We start from the raw sequence: 19,697 nt of genomic DNA on the forward strand, positions 1-19,697 counted from the left end.
CTGATTAAACAAAATAAAATAAAGTGATAAATTACCTCTACAATAACATGCATTGTGTATGTTAAATATTACTGTGTAACAGCATTCACTGCTTTGAGTCGGTAAAGATTCATCCTCTGCTGTACATTTAGCTGGAAACCCTCCTAAAAGTCATCTCCTGCAGTAGCTCTGCGCCCCCCCCTCTTTGGGAACCACTGCCATCTGATCATTCTGGTCCGCATCCTTCCTTATTTTATCCAGGCTAGGGACTGGCAATTAGAGAGCACTGACAAGTCCACTTCTCAAAGGCTAGGCTGTTTTTCCATTGAGACACAGCCAATCTGTGACCGGTAGTGCATTTCACTGGTGTTGTTTTTGGACCATCAGGTCATGGTAAGCCCTTAAGTCACATACAATGGGATCCATTGCCCCTTTACTACTACCCTCTTGTATTGCATGTGCACAATGGGCTTTCTGATATTTTTGGCTTTCTGAAGCCCTTCTACTAAAGCATAAACCAGGCTTTCTCTGAGTTTCTGAGTTTACTGAGGCATATTTCTGTAGGTTTTGGGAATTGATTTTTAGCAGCAGGATGGACAAGAGTTTCACAAACAATTTATTGCAAATTGCAGGAAAATTAGCTGCAGATCAGGGATAAAAAAAGCCTGGGTTAAGATGATTTTGGTATTTATTCACTGAGGCTCTTAAGACCGTTCCACAGGGCTCTCCCATTTCAAAAAAAGCCATGACTCCCCCTCGCAAGCCTGCCAGCCCCCTTTCATTTGCCGTTTCAAATGTATTAATGGTCCAGAACCTTCCTGTACGAGCTTGGACCTCTCCCTAATGAAAACACTCTGTGGTCAGGTCCCAGTGCGGTAATCAGCCAGGGCCTCTAGAGCACCAGGTCTGCAACTGCAGTGCAGGAAGAGCCCTGCTGCGACCTCTCACTCAGGTCATCTCACGCCAAATGCAGTCTTGGCTTTCAGTGCAGCTCCAGCTATAGTTCATTACATACAAACTAGTAAGAGTTAAGGTATATTTTTAATCTCCAACTGGTTTTTGAACCAGTCTAGGCATATTTTAATGTATCAGTACTTGCCATGTAAAGCCTTAACCTTTTTTTGTACTCTGTTGTAATCCATGTGTTTGATGTAGTAATATACAAGTTTATCTGTTTATGCTGGTATTGTAGTATGTATATTTTATTATACTGGTAGCATATGGTTGCTAGCTAGTTATATTACTCTATACTATAGATAGATAGATAGATAGATAGATAGACAGACAGCCAGATAGACAGACAGACAGATAGATATATACATAGCTAGACAGACAGACAGACAGACAGACAGACAGACAGCTATAGAAGACCAAAACCTGTAGAAGACCTAACTTTGCTATCTGTAAAATATCTGGCTATATATATGACAGAACATCTATTCCTGTTTGCGCAATACCTGATATTATGCTGATGACATAGTACAGACATGTGCTTTAACTGTCCAAACAAACATGTTTATGCTGGTAATGTAGTATGTTGTTGCTCAACCTTGGGAATGTGGTGAATACATCTGCTTAAACTTGTGATGTAGTATGTCAATCTGTTTACAATGTTGATGTAGTACATGCATATATTAATGCTGGTTGATGTATGTTTGTTTTCTCCTGGCAATGTAGTACGTCAATCTGTTTGCAATGGTAATGTAGTATGTTTATCTGGTTGCGCCAGTAATATATGGCACACATCTGTTAACACGCTGTTAGCATAAGTACATGTTTATACCTATAAAATAATACATACATCGATTTGTACTGTCCATATATCTGTTACAAAGTATGTCCAGCTGAGGATAACCTGGACAATGCACCAATCCTTAGCAGAGAGGTGGAAAAAATTTGACACGTTCCGATGCAAAACTTTAAAAGACAGTAACCACACATGAGCATTGAACCTAGGACTGTAGGACCATGTTTATGTGTAGAATCTACTTTATATGAACACCATAACAGGAGCTAGTTTAGCATTTCTGGTGCTAAATGTAGATTGTATTAGGCTTTTTGTAATAGAACCAACTAAACAAGGTAAGCAAATGTTTACTGAGGAGCTACAGAATGGGGCAGCACAGCAACATGGGTTCTTGGGCCTTGAGCATAAACATCTGCCTTTAGTTTTAGTCTGTTTTGTATGTAGTACGTCAATCTGATTGCACTGGTAATGTAGTACACGTTCATCTGTCAGCACCGGTAATGTAGTACATACATGTGTTAATGCTGGTAATGCATGTATGCAATGTAATAATGCAATGTATTTGTACTGTCCATATATCTGTCCATAACAGATCTGTTACATAGTATGTCCAGCTGTTACTCTGAAAAGATAATATACATTTGTTTACACTGTTAATGTAGTACATGCATCTGTTTATGCTGGTAGTATAGAACAAATATTTGTTAATACAAGTGAGATAATTAATATCTGTGTACTACGAACATGGTACACAACATGGTGGCACGGTGGCTCAGTAGGTAGCACTATCGCTTCACAGCAAGAAGGACCTGGGTTCGATTCCCAGGTGGAGAGGTCCAGGTCCTTGCTGTGTGGAGTTTGCATGTTCTCCCTGTGTCTGTGTGGGTTTCCTCTGAACTGAATCTTGTGTAACCAGTAACTATCTATCCTTGACATGATGTTAAAATCCTTATAAAATAAATAAATAAATAAATAAATAGTACACAATACAAGTAGTTTATACTGTTAGTTCATACATAAATATGTTCATGACAAAGGTCTAGTAGATGAAAATTCATGTTTTTAATTAAATAACTCCTCTATTGTACTAATGTCACCAAATTCATGTAGACCATAGAGTGCCATCTGTAAAAAGAATTTAAAATGCTTAAAAGGTGCCAAGTTACGGTTAAATTTAAAAAGACCCCCCATCTCACAGCATGAGAGGGGGAGTATCCCTATTCCAAATAATCAAACAGTCCAGTCGGCTTCTTTTTAAAAGGCCAGGATTTGATAAAGTATGTCAGGATAAAGCTTGTTTTGAATTTGTTAAGCAGTCTTTAGCCCTATGTTTGGCCTGACAGCTCTCCTACTGTCTGCAGTCCCATTCAAGAACAATCCGTTAAGCTCCAGGTGAGGGTGACCAGATGTGCCGACCCAGGAACCAAGGCAGCTGCACGCAACCCTGTGCTACAGCGCTGTGAAAGCTGCCCAGAAATACATCGACTGTTTTAGCTTGTCCATCTTCCCTGACAGACCTGCTGAGTGCTGCTTTCATTCCCACCAGATAATATCTTTCACAGTTACACAAAACTGTCATCCGACCACAAGCACAAACCACCACCTGCCTGTAATCAAGCCCAGAACTGGCATATTGAGAAGGGCGAGGTAGACTGGCACGGATAAGAGAAATCATCAGAATAAGCAGAGTCATGAAATTTCAGAGTCAGAAATTTACATCCGCCCATTGCAAAGCTACAGTGACCAGTCCATCACAGGGCAGACATACACATTTACATCTTAAAACACACACACACCTAATGGCAAGTTTTTAGTATCTGTAATTTACCTGACTGCATGTCTTTGGACCGTGGGAGGGAACCGAAGCTCCCAGAGGAAATCTACACATACACAGAAAGAATGCAACTTGTGAAGACTTGGACATGTTTTTCTGAATGATATGTGGAGGGGTGGAAGAGGGCTTGGGGGTTACACTGAGAGAACTCTGGGGAACACTGTAGTGTGTTGATCTATACACTTTGTCTATCTCATAACATTTATCAGTTAAAAGGAACTCCACAAAAACCCCTTCTGATCTGAATTTATTTGGGTTATAGACTATTTTCAGAACTGGAATGACACTAATATGATAATAACAGAGTAGTTGGTCCTGGTATGAGTGCATCAGGTACAGCAGTGTTGTTGGAATTTAAATAAAAGTGTTTATGATGGGAGGAGACTAATGCTCCACATATATAAGACCAACAGCATTCAAGTGTTCACTGTTAAAATTGGATACAACTGGATTTTGAAAAAAGGGAAAATGCAGAAAAAGAATATAGATTTAAAATGTTTTACATTGGTTTATATGTTTAATTAGAAGCTGAAAATGGCAGTTGTAGCACACTGGTTAAGGTACTGAACTAGTATTCAAAAGTTCACTGGTTCAAGTCCCACCACAACCACCAGGTTGCCACTGTTGGGCCCAGTCCTGTAAATCACTTTGGATAAGAGCATCTGCTAAATGCCGTAAATGTAAAATGACAATCTTTCTTCCTGCAAGCTAAAACTTTGGTGTTAATTATTATATGAGGGAAAAGACGCCTTACCCAGCATCATTAGACCTACACACTGCTACATCTATAGGATCTGTGGTGCTGCATTGTCAGTGCTCAGTTGAGCACAGAGCATCTCACTTGTTTGCTTTTTCCGAAACCGGTTCCATCTTCCCATGTAATCATTGTCTGGGAATGACAGAATGGAAAGCTTTTCCACTTTCATTCGGAGAACCCCACCACCTCCTCTCCCCTGTCTGAAAACCTCTCCTCAGACTGCTCAGTAATGTACAGCAGTACGATCCTGGGCTGGGAATCGAATTTGTTTTTTCTGCAGCAGGGAATGAATCTTCAAGTCAGCCTGAAACCGCATAAAAAGCCAGACTGTCTCTTTTATTCTGAGCATAGCGCTGTGTGTTTGCAGGGAGTCGAGCCCACGCTGCACCTGCAACCCACATCGCCTGACAGTTTGATGGACTCTTTAATCGTGATTCACTGGCTGAATCTTTGTAGATATAAATGGAATTCAAACAGAGAAGTTTAATAACAAATTGAAGCAATTAAACTCAGCAAGGTCTTAGAGGATAAATGCTTTATTATTTCTTTTAAAATACACTGCAGTTAATTCATATTTAACCTGTAAGCAGAGTGGCCAAAATATTAATGTTTCATTTAGGAATAGATTTTTTTATGCTCAGTAGCTCATGGTCCTAGAACAATTATACACATATTCAGGGATGGCCAGTAGCAAAATACATGTATTTGAAGACAATTTAAATTATACAAATAAATTACAATTTTTCTGCACGAAACGAGTTCACATGAGGATCAGACTTGCACATGGAGCGTCACACCCTTATCCTATTATCCCTCGTCTCTGTGCAGGCACCATCAATCAGTCAGCAGAGGTCGGAATTGCATCAGTTCTAAGAAATCCCCTCCGGCACCCTCCCTGAACAACAAGCCAATTGTTGTTCATGTAGACGCCCAGACTGCCGGTAGCAGAGCTGAGATTCGAACCGAGATGTCAGTTCTGGTGTGCTAGCGTGTTTTACCTGAGTGCCCAAATTTTGCTCATTTTAATTCTTATTTTCTTCAAAATGTAAAAAAATGCAAAATGTGAATTGCCTGTTGTGTTTACCCTTAGGTGTAACCCTTCGTTCAGACCAGCAGCTATGCAACACGCCAAAGCGACCAGTTGTCATTAATTTTCAATTAGAGCTGGCAATTTCCAACAACAAGAGGCAGTGCAAACATTGGCGATGCAAAGTGGGTGGAGTCAACACGAAAAAGTTAAGCAAAGTTTAACTATATGCAAATTAGCAGTGAAGCAATGTGGAGATTACCAATAGAAACTGAGCATTAAGCAGAGCCATACGTGCGTTATTTCTGCTACTGTGAGCTCCATTTTTGGTTCTTAGTTAATAACTTCTACTAGAGATGGAAGAGAAACACATTGATGCAGTGTCAAACTTCCACAAATAGACAGCAGCGAATGCAAAGAACAAACCCATGTTGACATCACAGACAGTGATGGACTACGCAAGGAAGAAAATTTATAGACAAACGATTTCCCTCCAGGACGGGCACATGTCTGATTTGTGGTACAGACTGGGTGGGAAGGAATCTGATTGTTTTTTCTTCAATATGCTCTGTACACACTAGTCAGTAAAGTACACTGTACTGGCATGGCATTTCCTTTTTTTGCTTGGCATCAGTTAAACCTTGGCAATCAAACGTCCCCAGGTAATGATGACACTTCCGATGTGAACACAGAGCAATGAGCAATCAGCAATTCGGGCAACAAGACATTGACAGTCTGAACTGTTATTAAGTGCATTGGCATCTTGTTTTATCCTGCCTTGCAATTCCCTGCGTACAGTGTTTCCTGTTTGGAGTCCACTGGGCTCCAAACGGGATAAAGCTGTTTGGTCCTGACAAACAGCACTTAAGCTTGGCCTTGTGCTTCCTAAACAGTTCCTAAACACATATAGAGGGGATCTTCAGTCTTTCTTGGAACACTTGATGCAAGGTGACAACAAGACAAGTCAAGGTAAGTTTATTTATGTAGTACCGTTTATACACTGTGGTTTTTATAAGTGCTTTACAAATTAGAAAATAGTAATATTAAAGAGTAATATTAAAGTTTAAAAAATGTAAAGAGAATAAAAAATTTGAAAAAACATAAATAAACCAATAGATTTATAAGGGAATGAAGTAAGCCTGATCAATCCGGAATGTTTTTAGTCTGGATTTAAAAGTATATAAAAGTCAGCGCTCTTCTAATCTTCTCTGTCAACTGCTTTCATTCAAAAATGGCATAGTGGCTAGAGTCTCTGAGCTCCTCGGTTCGAAACTCAGTGTTGCCACCGGTCGGCTGGGCACCATCTGGTAGGCACAACTAGCAGTGCCTGCAGCAGATACTAACTGGCCACCGGGGGCCGGACTATGTGTGGGTCTTCATACGCTGTGTAAGGACCCTGATTGGCGGAAGAGATGCCTGTGCAGAGTGCAGGGGCGAGAAGAGGAGGGCTGTACACGTGTCGGAAGAGGCGTGACCAGCGACGTGCTCTCCTTGAATGCAATCTGGTATCTCCCAGCAGCGGAAGACAAAATTGAGTGCGCTAAATCGGGAGAAAATGCATTACAAAAATTTTTAAAAGTGGCATAGTAGCTAAACGCTGCTTCTCCGTTTTTAGTCCTCAGCTTAGGCAAGACTGACTGACTAGTTTCTAAAGATCTTAGACTCCAGTTTGGCTCATTTCTCTGTAGCAAATCTGATAAATATGCTGATCGTACAGCATTAAGAGATCTATAGACCAGTAACAGAACCTTAAAGCCTATTCTGTGCCGTACTGGAATCCAGTGTAAAACACCTCGAACAGGGCATTAGGTAATCGCTAAAAACCGCTTTTACCATTCACATTCAAAGACCATTTAAATATCAAATCCACATACCAGCATGGCCCCCTCCGACACGTGCGCAGTACCGACTGCATCTTTTCACCTGCACGAGGCGGGTTCATATGTTGATCAGCTTTGTGCACAGCGGGCATTATTTTCATCAATCAGCCAGCAGAGGTTGCAGCTGCACCAGTCGGATGGCAGACATGTTCAAAATCCCAGCTCTGGTGTGCTAGCGTGTTTTACCGCTGCACCACCTGAGCGGCTACCGGCATGGTTTGTAGATGTAACCAGGGGTACCCACAAAAAAACATTTCAAATTGCTCAAACAATATTTTCACAATTCCACAATCCAAAAACACCTATTGCATCCTCTATTAAAACACTCGCTCATTTTATAAATAGCAGCTTTTCTTGTGCTTCTCCAGTCTGCTCTGTAATGTAAATAGACACCAGGTTGAGTATGTAATGTTGAACAGCGTGTAGCCATTAAAGCTTTGGTAAGAAGCTTGCAGATCTAACCCAGAGCCCTCATTGATTTCCAGTTTCATATATCTTTAATGAAGGGATTAAATACGTGTTTAGGAAGCACAAGGCCGAGCTTAAGTGCTGTTTGTCAGAGCAGCTCAGAACAGAAAGAACTCCAGCAAAAAAATCTCCCAAAGGTGAGGAAGCTCTTTTAGGGAGAAACCATTAGTCGAGTGATGTCATTGGTTCTCGCATCATCCGACCTGCCATCGACCGGGTGCGGGCCACCAGGCGCTGCCAACCCACCCCTACACAAATAATTAAGTATGTGAACCAAGATCAGCATGACTCAGAATGCTTATTTCAGTCACATACTGTATGTCATGTGGAATATAACAGAATATCATACACCGAGAGGTAGAAACTGTAGAGCCGCAAGATTGAAAATGAGATGTCATATAATGTAGTATAAGCAGGTCGAGCAGGGTGGATACTCAGCGAAAAGTATGCATAATGCACATCAATGGTATTGATCAGTCTAAAATCTGCCCTCCGCATCTCACCCATGGGTTATCATAGCATCGTTACCATCCGGAGTTTGGGGATGTGGCAATGATACGGCAAATGGAGCTGCTATTGATTTTGCATAGCCGCGCGAGCGGCAGATGGAGAGTGAAGACGACCGTGCGGATTTTGCGCCCAGCAGGGGTGGAGGGACGAGGGCGAGCTCGGTCTCTACCATTAGATGATATAGTCCTAAGGGCCGCTGTCCTAAACGCTCATGTTTCACTTCAACAAGAGGAAATCCCTCCAAAGGTAGTCAAAATGAACAATGTTTCTAGAAGACCACATGACAAAATATTTTAAAATAAGGTGTTGACACCTGATTACAAGCTTGTTGAGCATCCCTTGCCAAAATCAAGAGCATTTATTTTGAGTCACTCCTTCCTTGAGGCTTTAAGAACCTCTATTCTTCTGGGAAGGCTTTCCACAACATTTTGAAGTGTGTTTGAAGAAATTTGAACCTGTTACTACTGTCAGCTAATAATTGATGTTCTAATTTCTTCCGCATTATTTTAATATGGTCAAGAACCACATATACAGAGATACAGAGGGAACCCCATATACAGAAATACAGAGGGAACCCCATATACATAAATACAGAGGTACAGAAAGATCCCCATATACAGAGCTACAGAGATACAAAGGGAACCCTATATACAGAGATACAGAAGGAACCACATATACAGAAATACAGAGGGAACCCCATATACAGAAATATAGAGAGAACCCCTTGTAAAGAGATTCATAGATACTAAGAGAACCCCATATACAGAGATACAGCGGGAACAACATATACAGAGATACAGCGGGAACCACATATACAGAAATAAAGAGAGAACCCCATATACAGAGATACAGAGGGAACCCCATATACAGAGATACAGCGGGAACAACATATACAGAGATACAGCGGGAACCACATATACAGAAATACAGAGAGAACCCCATATACAGAGATACAGAGGGAACCCCATATACAGAGATACATAGATACAGAGGGAACCACATATAAAGAGATACAGAGATAACCACATACACAGATATACAGAGAGAACCCCATATACAGAAATACAGAGGGAACCCCATATACAGAGATATAGAGGGAACCCCATATACAGAGATACAGAGAGAACCCCATATACAGAAACACAGAGGGAACCACATATACAGAAACACAGAGGGAATCCCATATACAGAGATATAGAGGGAACCCCATATACGGAGATACAGAGGGAACCCCATATACAGAGATATAGAGGGAACCCTATATACAGAGATAGATATCCTTTATTTGTCATATATACATATACAGATGTACAGTACAATGAAATTCTTTCTTCGCATATCCCAGCTGGTGTTGGAAGCTGGGGTCAGAGCGCAGGGTCAGCCAACTTACAGCGCCCCTGGAGCAGACAGGGTTAAGGGCCTTGCTCAAGATACAGAGGGAACCTCATATACAGAAATACAGAGGGAACCCCATATACAGAGATATAAAGGGAACCCCATATACAGAAATACAGAGGGAACCCCATATACAGAGATACAGCGGGAACCACATATACAGAAATACAGAGAGAACCCCATATACAGAGATACAGAGGGAACCCCATATACAGAGATACATAGATACAGAGGGAACCACATATAAAGAGATACAGAGATAACCACATACACAGATATACAGAGAGAACCCCATATACAGAAATACAGAGGGAACCCCATATACAGAGATATAGAGGGAACCCCATATACAGAGATACAGAGAGAACCCCATATACAGAAACACAGAGGGAACCACATATACAGAAACACAGAGGGAACCCCATATACAGAGATATAGAGGGAACCCCATATACAGAAATACAGAGGGAACCCCATATACAGAGATATAGAGGGAACCCTATATACAGAGATACAGAGGGAACCTCATATACAAAAATACAGAGGGAACCCCATATACAGAAACACAGAGGGAACCACATATACAGAAACACAGAGGGAACCACATATACAGAAACACAGAGGGAACCCCATATACAGAGATATAGAGGGAACCCTATATACAGAGATACAGAGGGAACCTCATATACAGAAATACAGAGGGAACCCCATATACAGAGATATAAAGGGAACCCCATATACAGAGATATAGAGGGAACCCCATATACAGAGATACAGAGGGAACCCCATATACAGAGATACAGAGGGAACCCCATATACAGAGATACAGAGGGAACCCCATATACAGAGATACAGAGGGAACCCCATGTACAGGGATGAAGAGGGAACCCCATATACAGAAATACAGAGGGAACCCCATATACAGAGATATAGAGGGAACCCCATATACAGAGATACAGAGGGAACCCCATATACAGAGATACAGAGGGAACCCCATATACAGGGATAAAGAGGGAACCCCATATACAGAAATACAGAGGGAACCCCATATACAGGGATAAAGAGGGAACCCCATATACAGAAATACAGAGGGAACCCCATATACGGAGATACAGAGGGAACCCCATATACAGGGATGAAGAGAGAACCCCATATACAGAAATACAGAGGGAACCCCATATACAGGGATAAAGAGGGAACCCCATATACAGATACAGAGGGAACCCCATATACAGAGATACAGAGGGAACCCCATATACAGAAATACAGAGGGAACCCCATATACAGGGATAAAGAGGGAACCCCATATACAGAAATACAGAGGGAACCCCATATACGGAGATACAGAGGGAACCCCATATACAGAGATACAGAGGGAACCTCATATACAAAAATACAGAGGGAACGTCATATACAAAGATACAGAGGGAACCCCATATACAAAGATACAGAGGGAACCCCATATACAGGGATAAAGAGGGAACCCCATATACAGAAATACAGAGGGAACCCCATATACAGATACAGAGGGAACCCAATATACAGAAATACAGAGGGAACCCCATATACAGAAATACAGAGGGAACCCCATATATATATAAATACAGAGAAACAGAAGGAACCCCATATACAGGGATAAAGAGGGAACCCCATATACAGAGATACAGAGGGAACCCCATATACAGAAATACAGAGATACAGAGGGAACCCCTTATTCGGAGTGTAGCCAAAGCCCTGCCCAGTGTTTTCTGGTGGAACAATACCCACAGAGCACCCCCAAAATAGCCAATAATTTCTGTATTTAGACACCCAACCGGTGATAGCACCACTGGAGATACAAAACCTGGATCCTAGTGGTAGTGGGCTAGCGTTATTTAACTCTGCGCAGCTGGACAACTGACTATACCACCTATGCAAAGGACTGGCCCTGTTCTCTAAATCTAGGCCCGCATACACTATATGGCAAAAGCATTTGGACACCTTTTCTTACTGGTATGAGCTCAGGTGTGTTAGTCACGCCCACTGTATTCAGGTTAGCCACACCCACTGCTTTCAGGTGTAGAAACTATGGACCCCCTTAACCCAACTGAAAACCTTTGGGATGAACTGGAATTTCAACTGCAGTTCAAACCTTCGTATCCAACAAAAGTGCCTGACCTTGCTAATGCTCTTCTGACTAAATAGGCACAAATTCCCACAGATACATATTAAAATCTTGTGGAAAGCCTTCCCAGTAGAGTGAGGACTGTTTTAACCACAAAGCCGGGGATTCTATATTCATGACCATGATTTTGGAATGGAATGTCCAACAATTATACGATCAGGTATCAAGATCTGTGCATCATGTGACATGCAGAATGACATGATCATGCTCATTATAACCTCATTAAAATAGGTGTGAAAGAAAGAAAGGGGAGCAAAACTTCCTCTCGGGAAAAGGATATCCTGAGGCACAGTGATATAGCCCTGAAGTGCTGACAAAGAAGACACTATGTTTTATTTTTTTTACCCAGATCGCTTTCTAAATGTACTGCAGGACAAAAGCCGAGTTCATCCTGGTCATGGAGACCCTAAATGTTTTCACATGATACATGTCTGTGTGTAGATGACATCACTCCTGCAGCAAATTAAACAAGGCCCAGTGAAAACACAGCCTACACGTTCCAACATGTCACTTCTGAAGAACGACACACTTCCTCTGGGATCAGCTTGTCCACTAGTCGAACTGCCCCCCTCCCTCCTTCCCATCACTCATTTATTTTGCGACGGTTGATTAACCGAGAATGTGCACAACTCTATGTTATGTTTCTGCACCATGAACGATGTCATAAATATTTGCTAGCCCATTAAATACTTTCACAGAAATTCATAATCCTCTCAGCACTGCATGTCTGTGCAAGGGAAGGCCAACGAAAATACGTCATTTAACTACTTCAGTGGAGGAAAATACATCAACAGACTTTTCACCAAAATTTCTGTTGGGTGTTTAAGCAGACTGGCAGCTGAGATCAGAAAAGATTTGGTTGATGGAGCAAAAACTTGCCACTAAAATGTCAAATAGTTTCATGTTACATTCCAACCCAGTTGTCTGATTCAGATGAACAATTATCAGTTGAGAAGAATTTAGTCATGGGAAATCAGATTTCTGTGAAGAACTAGAATTGATTCAGATCTGTTTCTCTTCATACCTTTTTAGACTGCTTTTACCCTGTTCATCAGTGGTCAGGACCACTACAGAGCAGGTATTATTTGAGTGGTGGATCATTCTCAGCACGGCAGTGACACTGACATGGTGGTGGTGTGTTAGTGTGTGTTGTGCTGGTATGAGTGGATCAGACACAGCAGCGCTGATGGAGTTTTAAACAGCTCAGTGTCACTGCTGGATTGAGAAAAGTCCACTAACCAAAAACGTCCAGCCAACAGCACCCCGTGGGCAGCGTCCTGTGACCACTGATGAAGGTCTAGAAGATGACCAACTCAAACAGCAGCAATAGATGAGTGATCGTCTCTGACTTTACATCTACAAGGTGGACCAACTAGGTAGGAGTGTCTAATAGAGTGGACAGTAAGTGGACATGCTATTTAAAAGCTCCAGCAGTGCTGCTGTGTCTGATCCACTCATACCAGCACAGCACACACTAACACACCACCACCATGTCAGTTCAGTGTCACTGCAGTGCTGAGAATGATCCACCACCCAAATAATACCTGCTCTGTGGTGGTCCTGATTATTATTAAAAATTATGTAGAAAAACAGATGGACTACAGTCAGTAATTGTAGAACTTCAAAGTGCTTATCTATGGTAAGTGGAGCTGATAAAATGGACAGTGAGTGTAGAAACAAGGAGGTGGTTTTAATGTTATGGCTGATCGGTGTACACTGTATGTACGTGCATATATAGAGAGCCCACAGGCCTGGCTCACAGTAGACTTTCCAGTTCATTTAAATCCATTCAGGTGATGGTGATTGGGGTTGAGGTTAAAGCTTTGTAGCTTCACAAAGAGCAGAACAAACCCACAGGAATGGAATGGGGCTTCCCCAAACCTTGATTCCTTTTAGGCTGCCCCTATTAGGGGTCATTAGGGCCCTTCCGTACACAACCCTCCTATGATCTTAGGAAACAAAACATCACAAACCACAATCTTGAGCTGGTGTTGCTTTCAAATGCAATTTGGAACTTGGTAGTAAGTGGTCTAACTAAGGAAGTGTTCATTTTTATGCTACACACAGCTTATTACTCACTAGTCCCGTTCTGTGGGTGTGTACCAGCCAGTTGTTATATAATGCTATTGTGAATCATCTACATAAAGTGATCAGTCACAAAGTTCCAGTGTTTACAGAAATACATTACTTAACCAAAAGTATGTGGTCATCTGACCATAGGTTTGCTGCACATAAGCATTAATATTGAAAAGGCCTGGATCACAGTCAGCATTCTAGTTAATTCCAAATGGTTAATGAGGTTGAGGTTCGGGCTCTGTGCAGATCACTGAAGTTCCTCCACTACAAATGTGTCTTTATGGACTTTACTTTTTGTGAACAGGACAACAGGCATTTACAAAAAAAAAAAAAAGTAATTTTATACACTTCTGGGTGAGGCTGAAATAAATGAACCCAATTGTCCACATACTTTTGAACACTGAATTGTGTGTTGTGCTGTTACATGTGTTTAGCAAAAAAAAAAAAAAAAATACTGAACCACAGGTGTCTTTCATGAACTCTTAGTAAATAATGGACATACTAGATATTAGTTGGTATTTTATTACCCAATAAAACTGTCAATTTATCACAAGTGAAAGAAATAGCCCAGCATCATCACATGACCAAAACCTCTATTTCTTTGAAGTGAATAGCTCTTCTTTTTTCGAAATCCTTTCTCTCACGCCATGTCCTTGTGTTTAATTGCCATGTCCAGCTGCAAAGGATGTGCCCTCGGACCCAGCGTCCATCCAGAGACTGTCTGTTTTTACTTTCTGCTCATTAGTAGCTGCACAGGACGATCCTCACTCCGCTGAGGACAGCCAGATTAGAACCGAGAGCTCCGCTGTCCTTCGCCAACTAGCACGACTGACATTAACGCGTGAAGAGGGAAACATAAGGAAACACATTTTTCAATACGACAAATTTCGGGAAGCGTCTTTCATGTGCGTCTCCGTTATTAGTTAACCTCGGATGGGGGGGTCACTTCGGTGGCACAAAATGTTCAAGGTAGGGTAAAAGTGCTTAGGAAGGGTGTGGGTCAGGGTGCAATAGCTTTTATAGGAAAATGATTCTCTCATGCTGGTAATGTTTTGGCAGCAAAAGGCAAGAGGACAGAGGAAAGTGAGAAGAGAAAGAAAGAACTCCTAAATCTTTCATGCTAAACGATACTCCGTGAAGCTATTTGCTGAATGCAAAACAGATAGATGGATAGATTACAGCAGAGAAGAGTAGGGCGAAGAGAGGAGAACCTGAAGATCAGGTGTCTTACTATCCAGTACTGACACATGGCTATATCTCTGCACCACACTGATCCTGAGAATATAAAACCTGATACCAAGTAGCAGACTCCAGATTCTACCACATAAAGTCCATACGGCTGCAAGAATACGTAAACGTCTCTGTATTACTTAAATATTAATACACTGTTCTTTATCCGTCCTGTTATTTATACTACTATAGTAATAGTTTGATTTTGGTCCTTCCAAGATTTACGACCCAAACAAAACACATCAGATGCACAAAGCTAGAAGGAAAAAAACGTGTCTATAAAGAGCAAATTCAGTCCTATTGGTACTCTTCTCCCCCTAGAACTGAGCATCCTGCAAGATCACACCAAGAGTACATGTGTCCTATATAAGTATAACAATAAACACAATAGTAGGGATGTAACAGTGCACCACAAGACAGTTAAAAATCGATTCACATGTGAAACGATTCAAATATATTCATGTATAATGAATCGATATTCCCTTCAAACAACAGAGGGCACTGGAGCTATTCACCTCGCATGGTTGACGTCACTAGAGGGTTGCCAGGCTCGGAATTTTCCAGCCAAATTTATTTATGTGAGGATACTTTCTTTATTTCTTTATCCATGTATTTATTTAAAGTGGGATTTGTTTCAAAACAACAAAAACGAATGAGTCTTTTACACAAAAAGAGAAATGTGCAGCATTGTTTTGCATAGTTTGTACCTACCTCAGAAATAAAAGGGCATTCATTACTTAGATAAATAAAAAAAGCACTAATACAGTATCTTACTGTATTTGTTTAAGAGAAATAATAAAAGGAAACTTTGTCATAATTTGTCTTCAATTTGATTTTGTTTAAAAAAATCTGGAAAAAATCGTATGCTGATCCCCACTGCTGATCCCCACTGCTGATCCCTTCGACACGTGTGAAGTAGCTGACTGCATCTTTCACCTACACAAGGCTAGTTCATACGTGGATCAGCTTTGTGTATAAGGAGCCACACCTCTCCCTCTCCGGCTTCCCACCTTGTATGAACAACAAGCCAATCGTTGTTCATGTAGCCGCCCAGCCCAGCCGGATGGCAGACCTGAGTTTCGAACAGAGGATTTTTATCGGTGCGTCACCTGAACGGCAAAATAGTGTAAATAAAAAAACGGCACAGAGAAAACTGTGGTATCTTAGCAGGTTTATTATTTATATTATTTACTGTATATATCTGGGTTTTAATGCGTTTTCACACATATGTATCATTTAATGGCTAAAAAGGTATTATGTTTCTGTCTGTTTATTTTATCTTGTCTTCATATTGTGGTCCATTTTATATATTTATTTTCATGGCATCAAGGTAGATTCAAACTGTTCTTATGTTGTCTTGTAAAGAGTTTCTTTTATGGTTTCAGGCATGTGTACTTGTTGTCTTTCCTTGATGTATTTGGGGCATTCTATTAAAATGTGTTTTAAAATGTGTTTTATTGTAACAGGTGTTTTACCTCAGCAGGTTAATGATACTGGACCTGTACCTGGAATGTACCTGGCCCCATCACCACTGGTTACCACTGGTCTCTTGAGCAATGCCCCCATCTATCACTTACATTTTACATTTTCAGCATTTAGAAAATGCTTTTATCCAAAGCAATTATCATTGAATACTATTTGAGCAATTGAGGGTTGAGAGCCTTGCCCAGGGTGGTGGTGGTGGGGCTTGACCCAAGTACCTTAACTGCTGAGCTACCACTGTCTATCAGTTCCTTAGGTTGTATTTGGTCAAGATTGCTAGCTGCTTTGTATTAAAAGTATGTGGTAAATAAATGAAAGGGAAAGCATACACCAGTCTGAACCATCACAGCTGTAAAACAAAATTAAACCGGTTATTAAATACAAGACATCACATCGTGTTTATCAGTTTAAACATTAAATACCAATTATTACGATCTATATAAAGATTAATGCACCAATCCAGATAATTCCCAAAGGGTTCATAAACTTTTTCTCACAACTGTAAAAGTGAAGCCACATGTAATCTGGATCAGCAATGTAAAGCACATGCTGAACTGTCTCTGCGTGTTTTCAGGAAGCGTGTTTGCTGGGCCGCTGGAAGTCGGGTCTGCTGAGGGCAGAACGAGTAGGAAGAGGTGCAGAAACAGATTTGGGCTGGGGCCTCTCACCTCACTGGGGTGCAAAGCGGATATTGGTGTGTCAGCACTGATACTTGCTCTGACATGGCCTCTCACATGAGAGGGCAAAGAGAAAAAGATGGATTGCCGCTTCAAAATGCATATATTGTCAAATGGGTCACTCTTGCAGTGGGGCACTGTTGGTGTTTCTTTGATGCTTGAATTATATTTAGAAAGTCTGCATTGCTAAATGAACAATGCAGATTGGCAGGATTTCTGATGGAAACCTGTTAACCCAACCAAGGTTAAAGACTGCCATGCCAACAATGCTGCTCCTGCTAGATATGACGGGAACCTGTCATGTTTGCACCAACAATGTCAAGAAGTCACTACAGACTTTATCACAGACTGAACTGAATCATGAAGAACTTCAATTGTTTAGAATATTATTTTTTTTTTGCTATTTATAACTTCAATTAAGTTCAATTTAATTTTGTGTATGTATGATTTGTGTAAATCCTATTTATTCAAGTTATCCTGCAGGCCACCCAAGGAGGATGGATGTCCCTGCTGAGTCTGGTTCCTCTCAAGGTTTCTTCCTGTATTTTTAAGGGAGTTTTCCTTGCCACTGTTGCCCTTGGCTTGCTCAACAGGGGTTTTTAGTCTGTTAGTCCTGGATTCTGTAAAGTTGCTTTGAGACAATGTCTAACATAAAATGCGCTATACAAATAAATTTGAATTGACTTGACTTGACATGGCGGCAATAGATCACTGAATCAGCGCCGATGCTCGACCCTGTTTGCCACAAGATGCTCCATCACGGGAGAAAAAACTGGGTAAGGAATTCCCTCAGGATGTTGGAATAAAGTTGTGCAGGATTAGCTATAAGAGCAATCCCAGTGCCAACAATGACAAGTCCTGGCATCCACTTTGGCATGACTTCAATCTCCTCCGATGCCACGGGGGTGTTAGAGGACATCGCAGGGGGATGTAATTAGGAATAAAATTGCACACTAGCCTGATCCGTGGGCATTGCTGAATACAGAGAGAGGTCTGATGAATATGCACACGTCGAAAAGCAAACATGACATGCTCATCAGAAAAATGACAGTGGCACTTTGACTTTCAGGGCTGCATTACCTGTCATCAGTGGTGACATTCGGGGAACAAACCTGTGGAGATTGGACGGACGTGGGACGAGGAGGCAGGGGAGCCCCAGGCTCTGATTAATGACATGTTCCCTGTATACAAAAAGGATTTGTCTCTGGAGTGTCTACTTGGAGGGAATAGCAATAAATAATTCTATGACATCAAAATTTTGAATCAGTATCTGATGCAGCCTAGAAAACAAGCTTTACTATATACTTTACATTACTCTGTCATATTTATTTTATTTTATATTTATTTATTAGAATTTTAACATCATGTTTTACACACTTTGCTTACAATCATGACAGGACAGGTAGTTACTGATTACACAAGATTCATCAGTACAAGTTTTTAATGTCAAACACAGTCATGGCCAATTTAGTGTCTCCAGTTCACCTCACTTGCATGTCTTTGGACTGTGGGAGGAAACCAGAGCTCCCGGAGGAACCCATGCAAACTCCACACAGACCTAGACCTCTCCACCTGGGAACTGAACCCAGGACCTTCTTGCTATGAGGCAAAAGTGCGAACCACCAAGCCACTTGGCCTCCCCTACTCAGTCACAAGTATATGAACAACTAAGCATCACATTCATATCTGATAGCTGATGATCATAAAACAAGATAAATCATTTGGAATGCTAAATCTCCTTTGTTGCTATAATAGCCTCTATTCAACTGGCAGGACTTTTCACTTGATTTGGGACAAGACACTTTTCGGCTACATTATTACAAAGCAAGTTGGGCACTGATGTTGGGCTTACTGTGTGTATTCCAATAAATCCCAAAGATATTATCAAGTTCTTACACATTTCACTGAGCATACAAGCTTGATTTGTGTTTTGTCAAACCAAAAAGGCAATGGTCTTCCACAAACTTAAAGCACACTAGAAAATCAATCAAAGATTTAGCCATTAAGATCATGAAAAAAATACATCCCAAATTTGGTGGAAAAAGACCAAACAAAAACGGGTGTGGGGTCTTCAATGCTGTGTAAGGACCCTGGTTATCAGTCCAAGGTGCCTGTACAGAAGTGAAGGAATGTTGGCTTAACATGTTAATCCTCCAAAGTACTGGCAAATAGGAAGGGATCAGTGGATTGCTTACAAGTCTAAGGGAGCTTGTATCAGAAAATATACCCTCTTTGGTTGAGATCGAGGTCTTTAGCAGGGGAAGACAAATTGGCTACGCTAAATTGGGAAAAAGGGGGAGAAAATGCATAAATAAAATAGCAAAAAAGAGTTAGCCCAGAATATTATACAGGGTGGGCCATTTATATGGATACACCTAAATAAAATGGGAATGGTTGGTGATATTAACTTCCTGTTTGTGGCACATTAGTATATGGGAGGGGGAAAACTTTTCAAGATGGGTGGTGACCAT

The sequence above is a fragment of the Trichomycterus rosablanca genome, chromosome 13 (genome assembly GCF_030014385.1).
Source record: "Trichomycterus rosablanca isolate fTriRos1 chromosome 13, fTriRos1.hap1, whole genome shotgun sequence".
NCBI classification, from domain to species: domain Eukaryota; kingdom Metazoa; phylum Chordata; class Actinopteri; order Siluriformes; family Trichomycteridae; genus Trichomycterus; species Trichomycterus rosablanca.